The sequence below is a fragment of the Falco rusticolus genome, chromosome 5 (assembly GCF_015220075.1).
Source record: "Falco rusticolus isolate bFalRus1 chromosome 5, bFalRus1.pri, whole genome shotgun sequence".
Lineage (NCBI taxonomy): Eukaryota > Metazoa > Chordata > Aves > Falconiformes > Falconidae > Falco > Falco rusticolus.
In genome coordinates this window covers 38,336,477-38,353,296 of record NC_051191.1, presented here as the reverse complement: position 1 = coordinate 38,353,296, position 16,820 = coordinate 38,336,477, and the positions used below count along the sequence as shown (strand labels likewise).

The window sequence follows — 16,820 nt, the reverse complement described above, 5'->3', positions numbered from 1 at the left end:
GCATTTCACAGTAATTGGACCTTCCCCATTTCTGATTTGGATGTTAAACATTAGAAGAAAGAAATAATAATCCATCATATCAAAGAAACATAACTTTGAGGAATATTTCTGCTGTGTCAGTGCATACAATTAATGATAATGTAACATTTAAATATCAAGTTGTGTCAGGGGATGACAAGCCAACACTTGAAGAACAACCCACTGGAATGGTCACAGTAACACTTCACGACATCAAGGGGCATATGCTTTTCATTTTGATCACAGAGAGAAGGGTCGTGCTCCTTAATGATGAAACATTTTCTTGCCCTCAGCAAAGCTGTTTGCATACAGCTCTCGTCAGCTCTGCAGAAGCACTACCATAAAGCAGAATATTAAAAGCTCTGTTCATGGAGTTCATTACTTCAGTTTGCCTTCTCCACCAAGCTGTTTCCAGGAACTGCATTTAAGAAGGCAATAATAAAATTGTGCTTTGCTATTTTTATGATACATGGGTTTATTTATTACACTGCTCTTATTTTGTTTTGTTCTTGCTGTTGGAAACAGCCTCATGTGGCCTCTTCTATAGTGGAAGATTGCCTGAAAAAATAATGAAGAATTAATTTCAAAGTCAGGCAACATATTTCTATGCCCTGCTCCAAAGCTCAAAAGGCTGACACAGCATCTTACTGTTATTTATTTTTTGCTTTATTGTAAGAAGCTGGAATCCTGCTCATGGACCCAGGTGTCAATGAGCTACGTAATGTGAAACGCACATCTCATCCTATCCACAGGATTTTAATAGCCTTATTTAAGATAAAAAAAACCCCAAACCAACCTGATACAAAGCACACTGAAGACAGATAAAAGGATGTGAGACTCCCAAAGAGGCCATGTAGAGGCAGGGTCAAAGCTTCTTACTTTTCCAAACAACAGGGTAGACCAAAACCAAAGCAGAATCAAGAGGAGAGTTTTCTCAGAGGTACAACTGGACAGGTACAGGCACTGGAACTTGGCTGAATTCCCTATTCTGCCTACATACCCATAGACTAGACCTTTGCTATTAAAAAGAGAGAGTGCCAGCTGACTTTTGAGAGACCAAGTTGATCGTGATCCAGCAACATGTCCTTGCTGCAAAGGCGGCTAGTGGCCTGGGCTGCACTAAATGCATTGTCGACAAGCTGTGGGAGGTGATCCGTCACCTTTGCTCAGTACTGGTGAGGCCACACCTGCAGTTAGTGTGTCCAGTTTTGGGCTCCCCAGCACAACAGAAACATAGAGCTACTGGAGACAGTCCAGTAAAGGGCCACAGAGGCAAATAGGGGACTGGAGCATCTTCGTAAGAGGAAAGGCTGAGACAGCTGGGACTGCTCAGCCTGCAGAAGGGGAGGCTCAGAGATGATCTCATCAATGTGTGCAAATACCTGAAGGGAAGGCGCAAAGAAGATGAAGCCACGCTTTTTTTCAAGTGGTGCCCAGTGACAGGACAAGAGGCAATGAGTACAAATTGAAACACAGGAGGCTCCCTCTCAGAAAACACTTTCTTACTGTGAGGGTGACTGAGCAGTGGCACAGGTTGCCCAGGGAGGCTGTGGAGTCTACATCCTTGAAGATGTTCTACAGCCATATGGTCCTGGGCAACCACCTCTAGGTGGCTCTGCTTGAGCACAGGGTTTGGCCTTCCAGAGGTCCCTTCCAGCATCAACCATTCTGTGATCTGTTATTTCTATTACATCCAGCTCTGCCAATACAGGGGCTAAGGTGATAAACTGCATCTAGCAAAAAGAGTATTTTCACATGTATATGACTGCTCAGTTACATGTCTGTTTGGAAGTGTAAAAGTGTTCTCTTCAGTCACAAAGAAGCTCAGCAAAACCATAAACTGCAGGACTACCTACTACACCCCCAGCCCCGCCACCCTCACCTAGCTCTAAAACCGTATTGTGAAAATAACTGTATAAAAGCAACATATACTGTTACATAGAATAAACAGATGATATAAAGAAGAAAAAAATCAGATAGTCATTCAAATCTCTGCTCTATAACAGAAGGCTAATAATATACAAAGGTCATTTTGTTTATACAGACTGCATAGGAAGTCAAGCTGCATACTCCTGATTTATGATTACATGAGTGGAGTTTTTAACTGCTTTCCATTACCAAAAGTTTGATTATTCCACCTGCCCACATTCTTATTGTATTTTTCTTCTTTTCCTTTTTTTCTGTTAACTTCCAGGTCACATAATGCTACTCTGAGTAACACACACAGGGGACTACATTTGCCTCTATGTAGGAAGGTAATACTGGTTATGTGTGAGCACAGACCAGACATTAACATTAATGGAAGTTATATATCCATAGACATCAGGGAGAGAATAGACCTCTCAGATGCTAAAGGCAGTTTCATAACAAAGCAATGAAATTTTAGGTAATATCTAGTGATGGTATTCCCAGAAATGCTTAATTTTGGATGTATTAAAAGCTATTTGGTTTGACTGGCTGGGAAGCAAGGTATGGTGCCAAACGTCTTTATAGGAAAAGGGGGACTGATAGCACAATTTGTCAGATCCTTAAAATCCTAAGAGAACAGTAACACATTGAAAGGGTGCACATCAAGTCTAATAATTTTTTCAATTAATAATTTATATTAGACAAATTAACTTTGCTGCTGTTTAACAATACATATTTAAAAAAAATGACATAAAACCTATAGCATCCTACATGTAGATTTGAATTAATTTGTTCATTCTTGGAATACAGTGACTCCCTTTATGCTAGTATATTTTTTCACATGGTTGTTGCATCATAAATACAATGCATTAGACTCTCTTCACTTTCTTGTACAAAACATGCAATTAAAGTATAATTACTCCACAGTTGCAGGCTTTTCAATTTGAATTAGTGAGTGGCTGCTGTAAATTGGCTCTAATTGTATGTGAACTCACTTGTTTTATTTTAAAACAACAATATATAATTAAATACAAGTGAAGTTTTCCATGTTTCTTCTGCTTAGTAAATGTTCAAAACAGATTCAGGTTTTGGGTAGAACATTTTTGCCAGGGTAACTCAGAATGGACCAGAAATTCAAAGACCTCAAAGGCAGTGCATTAGAAAAGCCACCAGCTCAAAAAAATTCCCACAGCTGATGAATACAGCAGCTAATACCAACCATTCCATAAGAACAGATTCCCAATAAAAACACAGCCTGATACTTCTACTCAAGATTTCCTTCTGCCTTAGAAGAGCAGAGGAGGAAAATCAAGACTATAGGATGTAAAGAATGGCTGAGTTAATATTCCCTGGAAAGTAAAGTGCTTTTCCCTACTTTTGTGCACCTAAGCATCAAAGTCACAGGATCACAAATAGGTATAGTACAAATCTTCTGTTTCTTCAGAGAAACAAATGTATCACTAATTATTTGCTAACTACAGAATAGTTTAAATATGCCAGTAAGGCATGTAATTAATTATTACTTAATAGTATTAGAAGAAAATCGGTAACAATATGCAGTATACTGAAATAAGTGTGTGCTAGAACATTTCATAACACAACTTTGTACATTACTACTTTTTGACTGGCAGCTGTTTCAATTTTTTTCTATGTTTATTGCAAACCATATACAAAATCCATATTAGAAACAGACTCTTGAGTTTGCAAAGTCAAGCACTCGAAAGTTAGCACCTTGCCTTTCTACAGGTGCCCTTGCAACTCCAATTCTATTTCTTTTCCATCGTGTACAGTAAACAGAATTTACTAGGGAAGGAGTGCTGGAGGGAAGTCTGTTATAATGTCATTGGGACTATGTATCAATGCAAATGTAGAAAGGGGCAAATTTTTAAGCCAGTGTTTCTTCCCTCCACAGATGATTCAGCAAGATGATGGACCCTTGCTCCAGGTTTTCACCAAAGCATATAAATAAACACAAGAAATAGAAAGAACTTAATACTGGGTTGTTTAGGTTTTCTTTAATTAGAACTGTTTCATCAACTGTATAGGATTGTGTGTGTGGTAATAGCCTGTGTCATCAGAGCATACTCAAGAATCATCGAGTTATCTTTTGGGGGGGTTGGTTTTGGTGGATTCCCCCCCCCCCCCCCCGAGATATATAAGATAGAGAAAGGAAATTTTTATTTCTTTTTAAAGCAACTAATAGCTGACCCTGAGCCAAGTGGAATTTCATGAGACAAAGAAGAGCCATCTTGGCACCCCTGTCATTCTTCTGTAAGATATTAAAGGCATATGGGAAACAAAAATGGTGTGGGGATTTCTAGCAAATATGAAAAGGGTCTCACAAGTATATTAAATGACCAACATGAGATAAGGTAAATACAGGGAATGCTACAAGAATCCCATAAATAAATGCTTGAAGAAAGAGGCCCAAGAAATGGCTAGCTATGGACTGTCCTCCAGGACACGGAGACATCTCGTACCAAGACAGCCCTTATTTGAATGCAGTACATTTCCATCCATTTTGTGTCCTTATTTTTATATTCTTTCTTACACTGTATGTAAACAGATCACAAAAAGAAGTAATAAAACATGGTCAACAAAGTGATTCTTTAGCAAACATTTCCTAATAAGGAATGGTCTTGAAGGGGGCTGTATCAGTCATATTTTTCCATGACATAAATACTTCTATTTTGGTAGCGAAAACCTAATATGAATATTAGAATGCAGAAACAGAAGGGCCCATACAACCAGAAACAAACATCTGCCAATGCATTTTTTCCACTTATGCCCTCTAAAAATGAGGCCGAGGTTGGAAATGAATCTTTTGAACAGATGGAAGCATGCTATTTCCTGGACCTTCAAAATCCATACAGTGTGTTTGCCATGCAAACTGATACATGGCTTATGAAAGCAAATGACAGTTTGCATTGCCACTTGTGCATGCTTATTCACTGAAACAGTTCAACTTGTACTTGGAAGGTGCTTCTGATCTAATACCTTGTACCAGTGATATTCACAAGTACTTTGCAAACATTAACAAAGGACAGGCTCAATATTTCCTCACAGCTTGAGGATCCAGTAATTTATTTTCTAAAGTGGGGAAGCTGGACGAAAAGAGCTGTTAAGGCCCTTTTTGCAATAGGGCTCCTATATGCATACGCACTTCACAGTAGAGAGGCATGGATTTGGGTGTTTATGCTAAATAACTTTCTGGGAGCACAAGGAACCATTTCAGAAGTCTAAGAAATGTCAAGGTGATTCAACCATATGTCAAGGGTACACTTGCTAAAGTAACTGCAGCAGATACCTGTGAGTTAGGAAACAGGCCCTTGTTTCAGTGTCACAGACTATTTGACTTGGGCTAATGACAGAAGGAAAAAGTTGAGTGATTTGTGAGCAGTCTGGAAAACAGATGATAACTATATGGATTCATTTACCTTCAGAGGTTACATATTGATAGACTTTTTTTCAAATTTTCAAGTTTCATTCCTACTCATAAAACTTCGGCTCTACCTAAGTTTTGATATCAAGACTCAAGAACTTCAAATTTTTCCTTTTATTTTAGGCACTGCAGTATGAAAAGTGTTAGTCTAAACATGTTCCCAAGCCTGTGATGGAGCAATTTAGAATTCTAGATCCTCAGGGCTGTCCTTCAGCAAACATCTCTAGCTCATTTTATTAATTAAACAGAACATTTCCCAGTACACTTAAATGGCTCACAAGTTTCCCATGTCTTTGATAACCACCAGACTCTAACGCTTTTAATTCTTTCATACTTTCATCACACTGTAACTAATCAGAATTTCATTTGTGATAATTCTTGTGTTTGGACTTTCCACTAGAAAGAAACAAATGTGTTGAAAACTCATTTCAAACAATTCCTTTTGAAGTATAATTCTGTATTTCTTGTTTTCCCACTGCTCTTAATGATTCCAGCAGGACATTTTTGGTGTTAAAGTGAAGACCTAGACAATCAGTGTTAAAAATTGTAATTAAAATTAAAAGGTTTTGGAAACATTTCACAAGTATATTGAGCTTTCCACTTGCTCAAATAATCTTGAAGTTAGGACTAAAAAAATAGGTAAATGAAAAATACTTTAGAGCACAGCATACATTCCTGAAAATGTCAGAGTTCTTCATCTTAAACATGATTTTAAGATTAAACAGACAACATTTAGCATATTTTAGGAATATAGTGGAAATAGCCCTTTCCCAACTTTTTCTGAATGTTAAGCAATCCCGTATGGGATGCTGGGGTTTCAACTACAAAGCAACACCTAACAATGTATCAAGACATACTTCCTTTCTAAGTGCTCTGCTCTTCTCCAGCGCATCTGCTGCTTTCCCATGATAGTGAGTAACTTCAGTTCATCAACTGGCTCTACCTTTGAAAGGAGAGTGAGTGAAGAAAGATGTTTTAAGGCTCCCAGAAGCACCTGACTGACACACTGAGGCTGCTTAGGAGTGCAATGCAGAGTCTCTCCAATCACCCTCCTGAAGCTCTGCCCAAATAAGCCATGATTCCTGGACATCTGCAGCAAACTAAGCAACTACAATGAGGAGTATGGTAAAACAATTCCTGTTAATACTGTGTAAACCTGTATTTGTACACACCTGCTGCTCTGTGAGTAATAAACCAGGGCTGGAACACATTTTCTGGAGTGGTTTGACTCTTTATTCCTCAACGAACGTTCTGGCCCTTCCTTAGAATCCGACCAAGACTAGGATTCATCACAACTAGTGCTCCAACATGGAGCCAGAATATTTTGTGTGTGTGGAAAAAACAAAAATTGTCATCAGGCACAGCAGAAACCTCCTTTCTCTACTTCTCCATTCGGACTTGAGGAGTTTTACACGTTTGCCTAAGAAACAAACACATGTCAAGTACTACACTGTTACGGAATTATTTACAGAAAACAAAACTGGGATAGATGTAATTTTCTTTAACTTACAAGGAACAGTACAAAATGACAGGAAAAAACATATTTCAGAATCAGAGCAACTTCTCTCAGCAAAAAAGCATGGTCTCAAAAACAACCCACACGCAATAACAGTAACCCCAAAGGAAAAGGTTTAAACATACTCAAATACAAACTCATTGAGTTTTCACCAAAAAGCAACAGAAACCAATAGATAAATCCCATTTTGGCAAGTGTATCAGCAATCCTTAACTATGATAACACAGCAATTGAAAAGTTCTTTGAAAATAAGCCCCAGGATAAACCTGTGGTACAGAAAAGAACAATGAAGTAAGAATATGACTCCTTCTAAATGAAAGATCTGAGTGTGTTCTTCCCCTATATGTTTAAAGGAAAAAAAAAAACAACCAAACCAACCAACCAACCAAACAAACAAAAAAAAACCCACAACAAAATACCCTAAAACCAAACAAATGTTTAAAGTTTGAAAAGTGTGAGCATTCTGCAGAGAACTCTACCTACAATCATTTCTATGATTAGTAGGTTACAGGAAATACCATAAAATAACAGATGACATATTTCAGAAAACAAAATTAAATTCAGACAGCTACTTCCTTATCTAGATATTTGAGATAGTTTTTGGATCTGCTAATAATGATTGTTTCCAGATAGGGTTGCACAGTACCTCAAAAGATCACCTAAATCTCTTTAAATGATTCTTAGATTATTATTCTCCTTTTTTTTTTTTTTTTTTTAGGCTTTAAAATTAAATTATATTCTGCAGTTCATTAGAAATATACATTACAAGATTAAACTCATAACTTCAATAACTTGTTGCTTTAATAAAATATCTACACTTTTAAATACTATTAAAAAAATGTGTATGACTCTGTATTCATGTTTCCTTGATCTTGATAGTTTACAAAATAAACTTAATTGATACAACTCACTGGGGCAATTATCATAGTGTATTTCTGATGAAGACATATGAGTTATGTCAAGGGTAAATCTAATTTGTTCGTTTTTCAAATGTACTTGATTATTATTCTCTTCCAAAAGGTAATGCCACTACAATGCACATACCTAAACTTTCTCCGTGTTTCTGTAACTCGGCAGAGAGATTTAATTTATGGTAGAATTGTTTTAACAATTTTTCATTTATAGGCAACAGTTTTATATTAAAAGAAGACTTATACATAAAACTTATTTTACTTTCTGTAACAGATAATAACTGTAGAAATACAGACAAGGATATATCCTCTTGAGGTTTTTGTGGTGATCACAACTCCATAGTGGGACTGCAGCATGGCGGCATAAAAGACTGCAAGACAATTAGTTAAATAAATGTAATTTTCTTCTTACACCACTGATTCAATCTAGTCATCCCATCAAGTGGGAGCTAAAAACAACCTCCTTCCTTTTAACAGACAAGGAAACTGAAGCATAATAAAAGGAGTCATGCTACCCTTCAAACTGTGAGACGGTAAATGGAGAAGGAGGGATAGGAACATTGTCCTCCTGTCTTTGACTCTACCTGACCTCACTTACCTAAAGAAAAGCCTACTGTTCTCCTTGACTGAAAAGGAAAACCTGGAACAAGCAGTTTCCTGTGTTTAATATTCTAAAAATAAAAAAACCAACCAAACAAACCCCCCAGCCTTGTTTTAAAACTAGGTTGAGGATTTAAATTGCCTAATAGCTATAAAAGGTTTTCATCTTTTAATATATTTTTCCAGAAATAGGGAAAGATTGAACTTCAAATTATCCCACTAAAAAATCAGGTAGTCTAAATTAATTACATTTGATGTATTTTTTTTTTGTTCCAGATGTTTATGGTGTGTTATTTGTTCTGGGATTTTGAATGGAGAGTAACAATCCATTTGGACAAGGTCAAAAGAGAAATGTAAATTATTTCCTTACCTGTAATTTTATCTTCTCTATGAGGGTACCTGCTGCTTTGCTAGTGCAGTACTGATGTGTTTTCTGCCTTTGTCCCAAGCTTCAGAGATCCCTCTGGTGATTTTTCCCCACTTGCTTACCAACTTCCACTGCTGGCATTTTGAGGTAGTGCACTCACATTTGGCTCCAGGAATACTGTCAGCTGAGGGAATATAAGACAACTAAAAAACAAGTTAGAAAACAGCAGAGCAATATCCAGGCAGGAAAAAAAAAAGTTCAAAAACAGTGAATCAGTCATCAACTTGAAACCCTTCGATCATTTTCCTCTCTCTTTTTATCCACTTAGAATCTCCACATGAAGAAAAGACTTTCCCGTGCTTGGGGAAATTTTAGCCAAAGTCCAGGGTGCTGACAGAGTAGTGGGTACCCATTCAGAGAACAAAAAATTATTTTAAGGGCATATAATTTTAATTTTCTCCAGTATGAGTACCCATCACGCCATCAGTCTAATACAAATAAGAAACAGAAGAAAGGTGGCAGATTTGGGGGATTTCAGAAAAATCCCTGTCACTCTGTCTCAAGCCTTAACAGATCCAAGGAATAGGAAGACTCAAGGGCTTTTCAATTAAAAGCTGTCATTGATGAACAATTAAAAGGATTTTTCATTGTCCAGGGAAAAATACACAAAAGTCTGGTTCACTAAAAAGTAGTCAAGATTATGGTTGCTGATTCCCAACTAATAGTTGTAGTTGTCTTGGTCATCAGAAAAAAGAAGGGAAAAGAGCAACTAGTACTGTCAATTAAGCAAATATATTGAACACAAAACAGAGAGCATATCCACCACCCATGCTTGAAGTTGCATGTAGATGACAAAATTTCACCATCATCCTCTTGCACTTTTTACATGTAATGGTCAGAAGTTCCTGTGGCGTTCTTGGAAGAAGATAGCATAACACACTGGTATTAATTCCAAAAAAATGACGGCTTTGATGCTTTTTCCCAGCATGTGCCCTGAAATCACAATAAACTGATGCACGTAACTAGCACCATTCCTGAACTGATTATAAATGGCTTCATGCTTGAGTGTTATGGAGATTTCCAGGTGAAAGTGACAAATTCCTATAACTCCTCTGTACTGGGGATCACCTTGATACATGAGCTCCAGAAATTTAACTAAGAACCTGCTTTGGTATTGGATTGAATTTGTCTTTCCCAAAGAACCTGGCCAGTTGTCTTCATACCTGCATCTTCTCATTATCTTCTGACTAGTATGTGACCAAAGACAAGGTGTATGAATGAATCAGAGTAGCTAATCACAATTAGACACTGGTATTATAAAATCTCAAGTAATGAAGGAAACACCAAAAGGCTCTGAAGAGGTTATTGCCTTCAAATTTCAGGAATGTGAGTACCTATGATGTGCTTTAAGGTCAAGAGAGAGGAAAAGGACTCTGGTAATTTCTTGAATGACCCTCCAAAAAGAAATTGGCTTTGCAAGTAATCAGCTTCAAACTTGTCAAGTTCCATTGTAGGAAAAAAGTCTCGTGTTCCTTTTTCATACTTTGAAAATGTTGAACAGTAATTATTAACTGGAATTAGAATGATGCCTTGAAGATGATAAATTCCCTATGCTCTCATTTTCCAAGGTCACTCTGAAAAGATGACAAGGAGGCAGGACAGAGGGATCTTGGAATACTAGTAAGAACAGCTGCTCTGATTTTTCAGTGAATTTGCCTGAATTGGTAATAGCACAAGAAGAGGTAAAGTCCTTTGGTCTTCTTTTGGTAGGGACATGTTCCTGAGCCACAAAGCTTGAATTCAAGATGCAGGGACAAGCTGTTGTTCTTGTGGCTGGCATCAGTAAGATCTTTTCTGGCATTCTTGAACAGGAATAGGCAAATCTGTTTTGGACTTCTTAAAATATGCTGCTCTGTTAAGATTCTTTTATTACTACTGAGTTTGTAGGTACACGTTAGTTAGACACAATCCATTGTTTCCTTGAGATCATATCTATCTTCATAAACTGGAGACACACTTCACTGTGTTCACTTCTGGTTTTAGAGGTCTTGCCAATATAATTCTACAGGCCACATCACACAAATAAGTCGTGGTGAACTGGCCATCTTGCAGCTTCACTCAGAATCTCTACTTCAGAGCTCTATGACATTTGTCACTGTAGATATGGAAGGGGATGATTGATAGCCAGGACTGTGAGGTCTGAGAAGGAATCACCTGTGTATGCTAATAAATCAGTAGAAAAAAACCCTCAAAATCCATTTTATAGAACATATAAAGTCCTTTGGAGTCTTTTCTCCATACACAGCAGTAGTGTCTTCCCTAAGATTAACCTGGTGCTCACCAAGGTGGAAGAAGGAGTAAAATACAAGCTATGAAAAAAAAAATAATGAATGATTAGGATATTCTTACGGAAATTAATTTTGTGTTGGTCCTTTTTTAATTTAGTCCTCAATCTTCTACTTAGTCTTGCCTGAAATATATTTTTATTCTTCATTTTGAACAGTTCTTAGATAGGACAGGACTATCTTCTTTATTCTTATGGAGAAATAAGTAAGGTTTACAACCATGCTCACTTGGCTCTGCAAGGGAATAACATCTGAGTAATAGGATTTCAACTGGTTTGAGAGTCGTTCACTCTTCCAGTGGTGACTGTGCATAATGCTTTGTAAGACTGACTTTCTCTGCTTGATATTGATTATTATCCATTTCCTTCCTTCCCTATTAGAAGGCAGAAAAGCAGAGCTGCAACAGGGCGGTACTGAAGTTTTCTATAACCATTCCTAATGAGTAAGGAAATACCTCAAGAAAACTATGGAATTTTGGAAAATTGAAAGTAATACTTTTTGGACAGTTGGGGGCTGCTTTTCCACTTCCTCAATATAAGCTCTGCAACTAAGCAGTGATGCACAGTTTGTGAAGCCTGTGCCAAATACCCGTGGAAAGAGGCATGAGTTCTGCCTGCAGCTATCTAGGTAGTAGGTAATGCGAGGTTTCAGAACACTCCAGTCTCTCTGAGCTGAAATGTATCATTTCTGGCTGCAGAAATGATCCAAAGAATCCCTTACAGACTTGAAAGGAGGGTGAGACAAGAAAGAAACACTAGTTTTAGAGCATGCCAGCATGACTCATATGATGCTGGCATCTGAATATCATCTTCCTATATGGGAACTTGTGAGGTAGTAGAAGCTGACAAAAGATTTTCCAGGAAAATTAAAAAGGACTGCCAGATATTCAAAGAGCCTTTCTTGCACAGCTGCGAAAGGGCAAAGAGACTGGCAGAATGGAGCTGCAAATGAATGGAAATGTCTTTGATTCAGTGTCAGGAATTTTCCACTTTGTGGAGAAGTGGAGAAAACCAGTAATTTACATACAGCCTTCAGAACTCATTCTTATTTTCCATCACAGAGGCAGAAAATTATTCTTCAGACATGAGGTCAATATCTCAAACATGCCAGCAAAGGAAAAATTGGGGGGGGGAGGGGGGAGGGGGGGGAGAAAAGAAAGGAAAATACATCACAAGTTGAATCTTTTGGGACAAAGGCAGAAAACCTCTTGGCTGTACTGATGGAGTGGAGGAATCCCATGTGGAAGAAAATAATACTTGCAAAAATCACTGATTAGTTAATTAACCACATTAACTGAAAACCAATTGCATTTTTAAAAAATATTGCAGAAATATTTTCCTTTTATTTTCAAGTAATTCTGTCAATTTTCAGGTTCTGCAGAAGCTAAAATGATGCTTTACAGTGGATGCTAGCTGCAGTCTTACCTTAGAAAAAACTATTCCCTCATAAAAATGTATAAACCACAACATACATTACTAACAGTCTGCAAGTGTGATGAAGGGATTGCAAAAGATTTCATTTCTCATGATTTGTACAGTGTGTCTACTCACCAAAAAAAAAAAAAAAAAATAGAGTAACCCTTCCAGATAGCTAAAGACAAGACTCAGTGTATTCACAAGGAGTTGCAGCAAGGGACTGAAAAAATACAAGGAAAAATTGCAAACCTTCTAGGCAAAAAATGCTATTCTGTTTTAGAAATTATTTTCTTTCAAATAAGGCATTAACAGGCTCACTCCTTCCAAAAGAGCTGTGCCTATGAATATTGCCGTTAACCCATTCTCTCTTTTGATATTCCTCAGTTTTAGTTCTTAATATCAGTATCCATAGGACTCAAAGTCAGAACAGAACAAAATAAAATTTGAGACCAAAGATGTCTTGGGGTTGAATGTTTGGATTATCTTCACCTGCCCAACAAGTTTTCTGACCATTCAGCCTATGGCTCTGCTTATAACATTTCACTCCACAACACTTCTTCCTTTAGTCATTTCCACCATAACTTGTGTTTTGTGGGTATTTTTCAAGTACATTAGCCTCTGCGGAAAGGACTATGACTTGTCTAGATTTCTGTGACCTACAAATGGACATCATCAAGCTGTAGGCCTAAACTTATGTCAAATGTAGACTTGTAACAGGAACTTTTTAACAGGGTAGTACTAGGCATGCCAACTTCACATTAAAGAAGTAAATAAAGTATATAGCAGCTATTTTTCAGAAAATCAGTGAATTGCACAGCCCTGAATACTGATGATTCCTTGTAACATATGTTGGCTGCAGTGCTAAATATTTTCATCTAAATGTCCATGTGTCCCAAAAGATTAGTGTTTAGGTGACCTACAAAAAACCCAGAGCTTCAGTATGACACAATTGTGATGCCAGATCAAAAAAATAATTACTGACTTATACAAAAACCTAACGTGACCCCAGAAAATATCAACCTATTTCCATTACCAGCTCATTTGCCCCCTGAAACTTGTATGTATTTTTAGGAAAATGTGTACGTACCACTTATTGCTATTTTAATAACAGATTAGATACAGTTGGGTCTCTAAGTTAGCAATGAGAAACATGCTGAGACAGCTGCAGATTTCTCCTGGTGACAGATTAGCCAAAGGCATGGAAAGAGATACCATAGCAACAAGGAGGCTGTCACAAGTACAATCACTCTTTTCCATGGGTAATATTTTGCCACAGTTTGTGCACTTACTTATATTGTAATCACATCCTTTTTATGAACCACGAGGTATTCCTAGTCACTGTATTATTTCTGTAAATCTTCATCTGAAATTAAGGTAGAAGGTGAGGAGTCTGTAGACAGAGGCTCTGAAGTGAGGCAGGGGAATAGAACAGTTTCACAGTGATGTTGTTTTTTACTTTACTCATACAGCCCCTTAAATAATACTAGGAAAAGCAATTCCTGTCATTATTTTACTACTAAAACATGACAGATCATTGATTTACCCTGTAAGTATTTAATATTTCACAGTGTTCAAAGTAAAAAGGAAATTGTTTCATGTGATGGAAGTTAGTAGCAGTTTTACACTGAAAAAATGTCATGTGAGAAATACGTTGCCTTATTAGCACTGACTGACCACAACTACCACATGTCTGGCCTATCGGAAACATCCTAGAAAAACCTATACACAATATTTATATGATGAATTTCTGCTTTTTCTAATTATGTGTCATTACTACTGCTGTTTTTTAAAAGCCTGGAGGAGGAAAAGGAGGAAAGACATGAGGGAAGAGGCTACCGCAATGGCAATTTTTCTTTTCAACTCTGGCAGAAAAAAACCAGCAGTACTTATTCCATTTCCCACCCTCTGCTGCTGCTGAAGAGCCTGTGCATCTGCTGCTCACCCGGAGAAGCACAGATGAACTAACATAGCTGCATTGCTAACACTGATGTCAGGCTCAGCTACAAGAAAAATGCCATTTTCTTCTCATATCCAGGGACACATTTTAGCTCTCTTGTATTATGTTGTCTTACTCAAGCAGTGGTTATGACAGCACTGGTAGTAGTAGAGTCACCACTAACGCTGCCTCCAGATACTGGGAATCTCAGTAGCCTGCTGCAAAGTATTAGTATGCACAGGTACCTAACAAAGGTCCTTTCACTCTGTGCTGAAAGGCTTATGAACAGCATATTTTATAAATTCAAATATAAATAAAATTACTGCCTCTCCTTTCAGCAGCTGTAATTAATTTAGAAACAGTCCAGCATCTGCGAGTGAGAAAGATGAGATAGAAAATGTAAGCAGTATTTATAGATAGCAACAGAACTACATTGATTCATGGTTGAATGCATGTAGTGAACAACATTTGGCTTCACATGCAGCCAGTTGGTGTGTTTGGATGGTACACTTTCTCCTCTTCCAAGGATGTTATTCAATTTCCAGTTTCTTTTAAGCTCTGGATGCCATAATGTAAAATTAGATTAAATGGAATATTACAAATATCTGACTTCAGGCTCTCTCCAATATTGTTTTGGAATGTAGATAAACACTCTCAGTATGGATTTCTCTCCATCCTGGCAATATTTCTGTTCTTTTCACACTAGTCGTCTATCTCTGGTATTGATTTGGAAAGCAGATTTGGATTTGGAATGTAGATAAATATACTCAATATGGATTTCTTTTTGGCCCTGTAATATTTCTCTTTTATTTCTCTCTGTCCTTGTAATATTTTTTTTGCAGTACTCTATTTCTAATATTAGTTTGGCATACAGTTACATAGTAATATATTAGATATTGATTTCTTTCTGTTCTGCAGCGTGCTTTTATCAACATATTAAAAATAATAGCCAGTTTTCAGAGCAACAATTGCAGTTCCTTCTGCCCCTTATAAAAGTGTGGGTGCTTAGCTATTCTAGAAACTGGATGCTCATTTCCAAAATATGGCCATTCATGACCTGTCTGAAAATACTACTTTCACTTGTTTATAGGAAAACGTTCACCTTCAGCTTCTAGAGATTTTCAGAGGTTAATAATCAATACTTGCTATGCATTACATCTAAACTTTTTCATTAATTTATATTATTAGTATTAGTATTATTAGTAGTATTATACCAACAAGTCAACTGTATACAGACATGCACTGGTTGCAATTTTTGCTGAATAATAGGTACTGGACATGTTGCTTATCATAGTATAATTCACTGATTTTGATCATCACTGTGTATCTTCAGAACATTAACATTTTGAAGCTTCTCTTACACTATATTGCATTTGATAGTGGTCAAAGTCCAAAGCTTCCCTAACTGACAAAGAATGGAGGGCTTTTTTGATCATCTTCCTACTGAAAACCACATCAAAAAGACTAAAGTCTCCAAGCCAGCTTCTTCCTTTTCAACATTAAGTGAATGTTAGGCACTAAGCTAGTCATCATAGCTCTCCTTTAGAGTTATTAGGGAGACTTAAGCACCTCCAGAAGATAATTAATCTGACTTACTTTGGGATAAAATTAATTGCCCTCTGGAATTGAGTAATTCTCTCCAATACTAAAAAGACAGCCTAGAACTTAAGCTAGCCACCTCATCTAGACAGTCCTAACCCAAGAAAAGTCAAGTAAATTCCACTACATATATTTTAACCAGAACTTAGTACTTAGCGTTAAACTATGCCTCATTCCACAAGCAGTTCTACCAAATAAAACTAAAAGCTTAAGGACAAGGTACGATTTCATTACTGCCAATGGTTCAAAGCTGTGCCACGGCAGGTTAGACTGGATATTAGGAAGCATTTCTTCACCAAGAGGGTGATCAAACACTTGAAGAGGCTTCCTAGAGAGGCAGTCGATGCCCCAAGCCCTCAGTGTTTAAGAGTCATTTGGTCAATGCCCTTATTAACATACTTTAATTTGGTCAGCCCTGAATTGGTGTAGTGGGTTTGCGTGGCAAGGTTTTGATACAGGGTGGATTCCTTGAGAAGTTACTAGAAGCTTCCCCCACATCTGATAGAGCCAATGCCAGCTGTCTCCAAGATCCGAGTCCATCAGTGGTAACACCTCTGGGATAACATATTTAAGAAAAGGAAAAAAACCCTGCACAACTGCAGCAGGCGAGAGGCGTGAGGCTGTGTGAGCGGAGCACCCCTGCAGCCCCCCAGGCCGGTGCAGACGGAGGGGCAGGGGGGGCTCCAGGCCCGGAGCAGAGGTTCCCCGGCAGCCCCTGGGGAAGCCCCTGGTGAGGCAGGCTGTGCCATGGAGGGTAACGGTG

General features: G+C 37.7%; 1 protein-coding gene across 2 annotated transcripts in view; it reads right to left on the bottom strand.

Annotated features, from left to right (window-relative positions):
- TAFA2 (TAFA chemokine like family member 2) overlaps nucleotides 1–16,820 on the bottom strand; it is a 191,793-nt gene that overhangs the window by 2,808 nt on the left and 172,165 nt on the right. Inside the window, exon 5 of one of the 2 annotated variants that reach the window (XR_005104598.1) lies at nucleotides 6,541–6,788. The exons of the other annotated variant lie outside the window; for it this stretch is intronic. The gene's annotated coding sequence lies outside the window, so the exon portion shown is untranslated. The remainder of the gene's footprint in view (nucleotides 1–6,540; nucleotides 6,789–16,820) is intronic. 2 annotated transcript variants of the gene reach the window in all.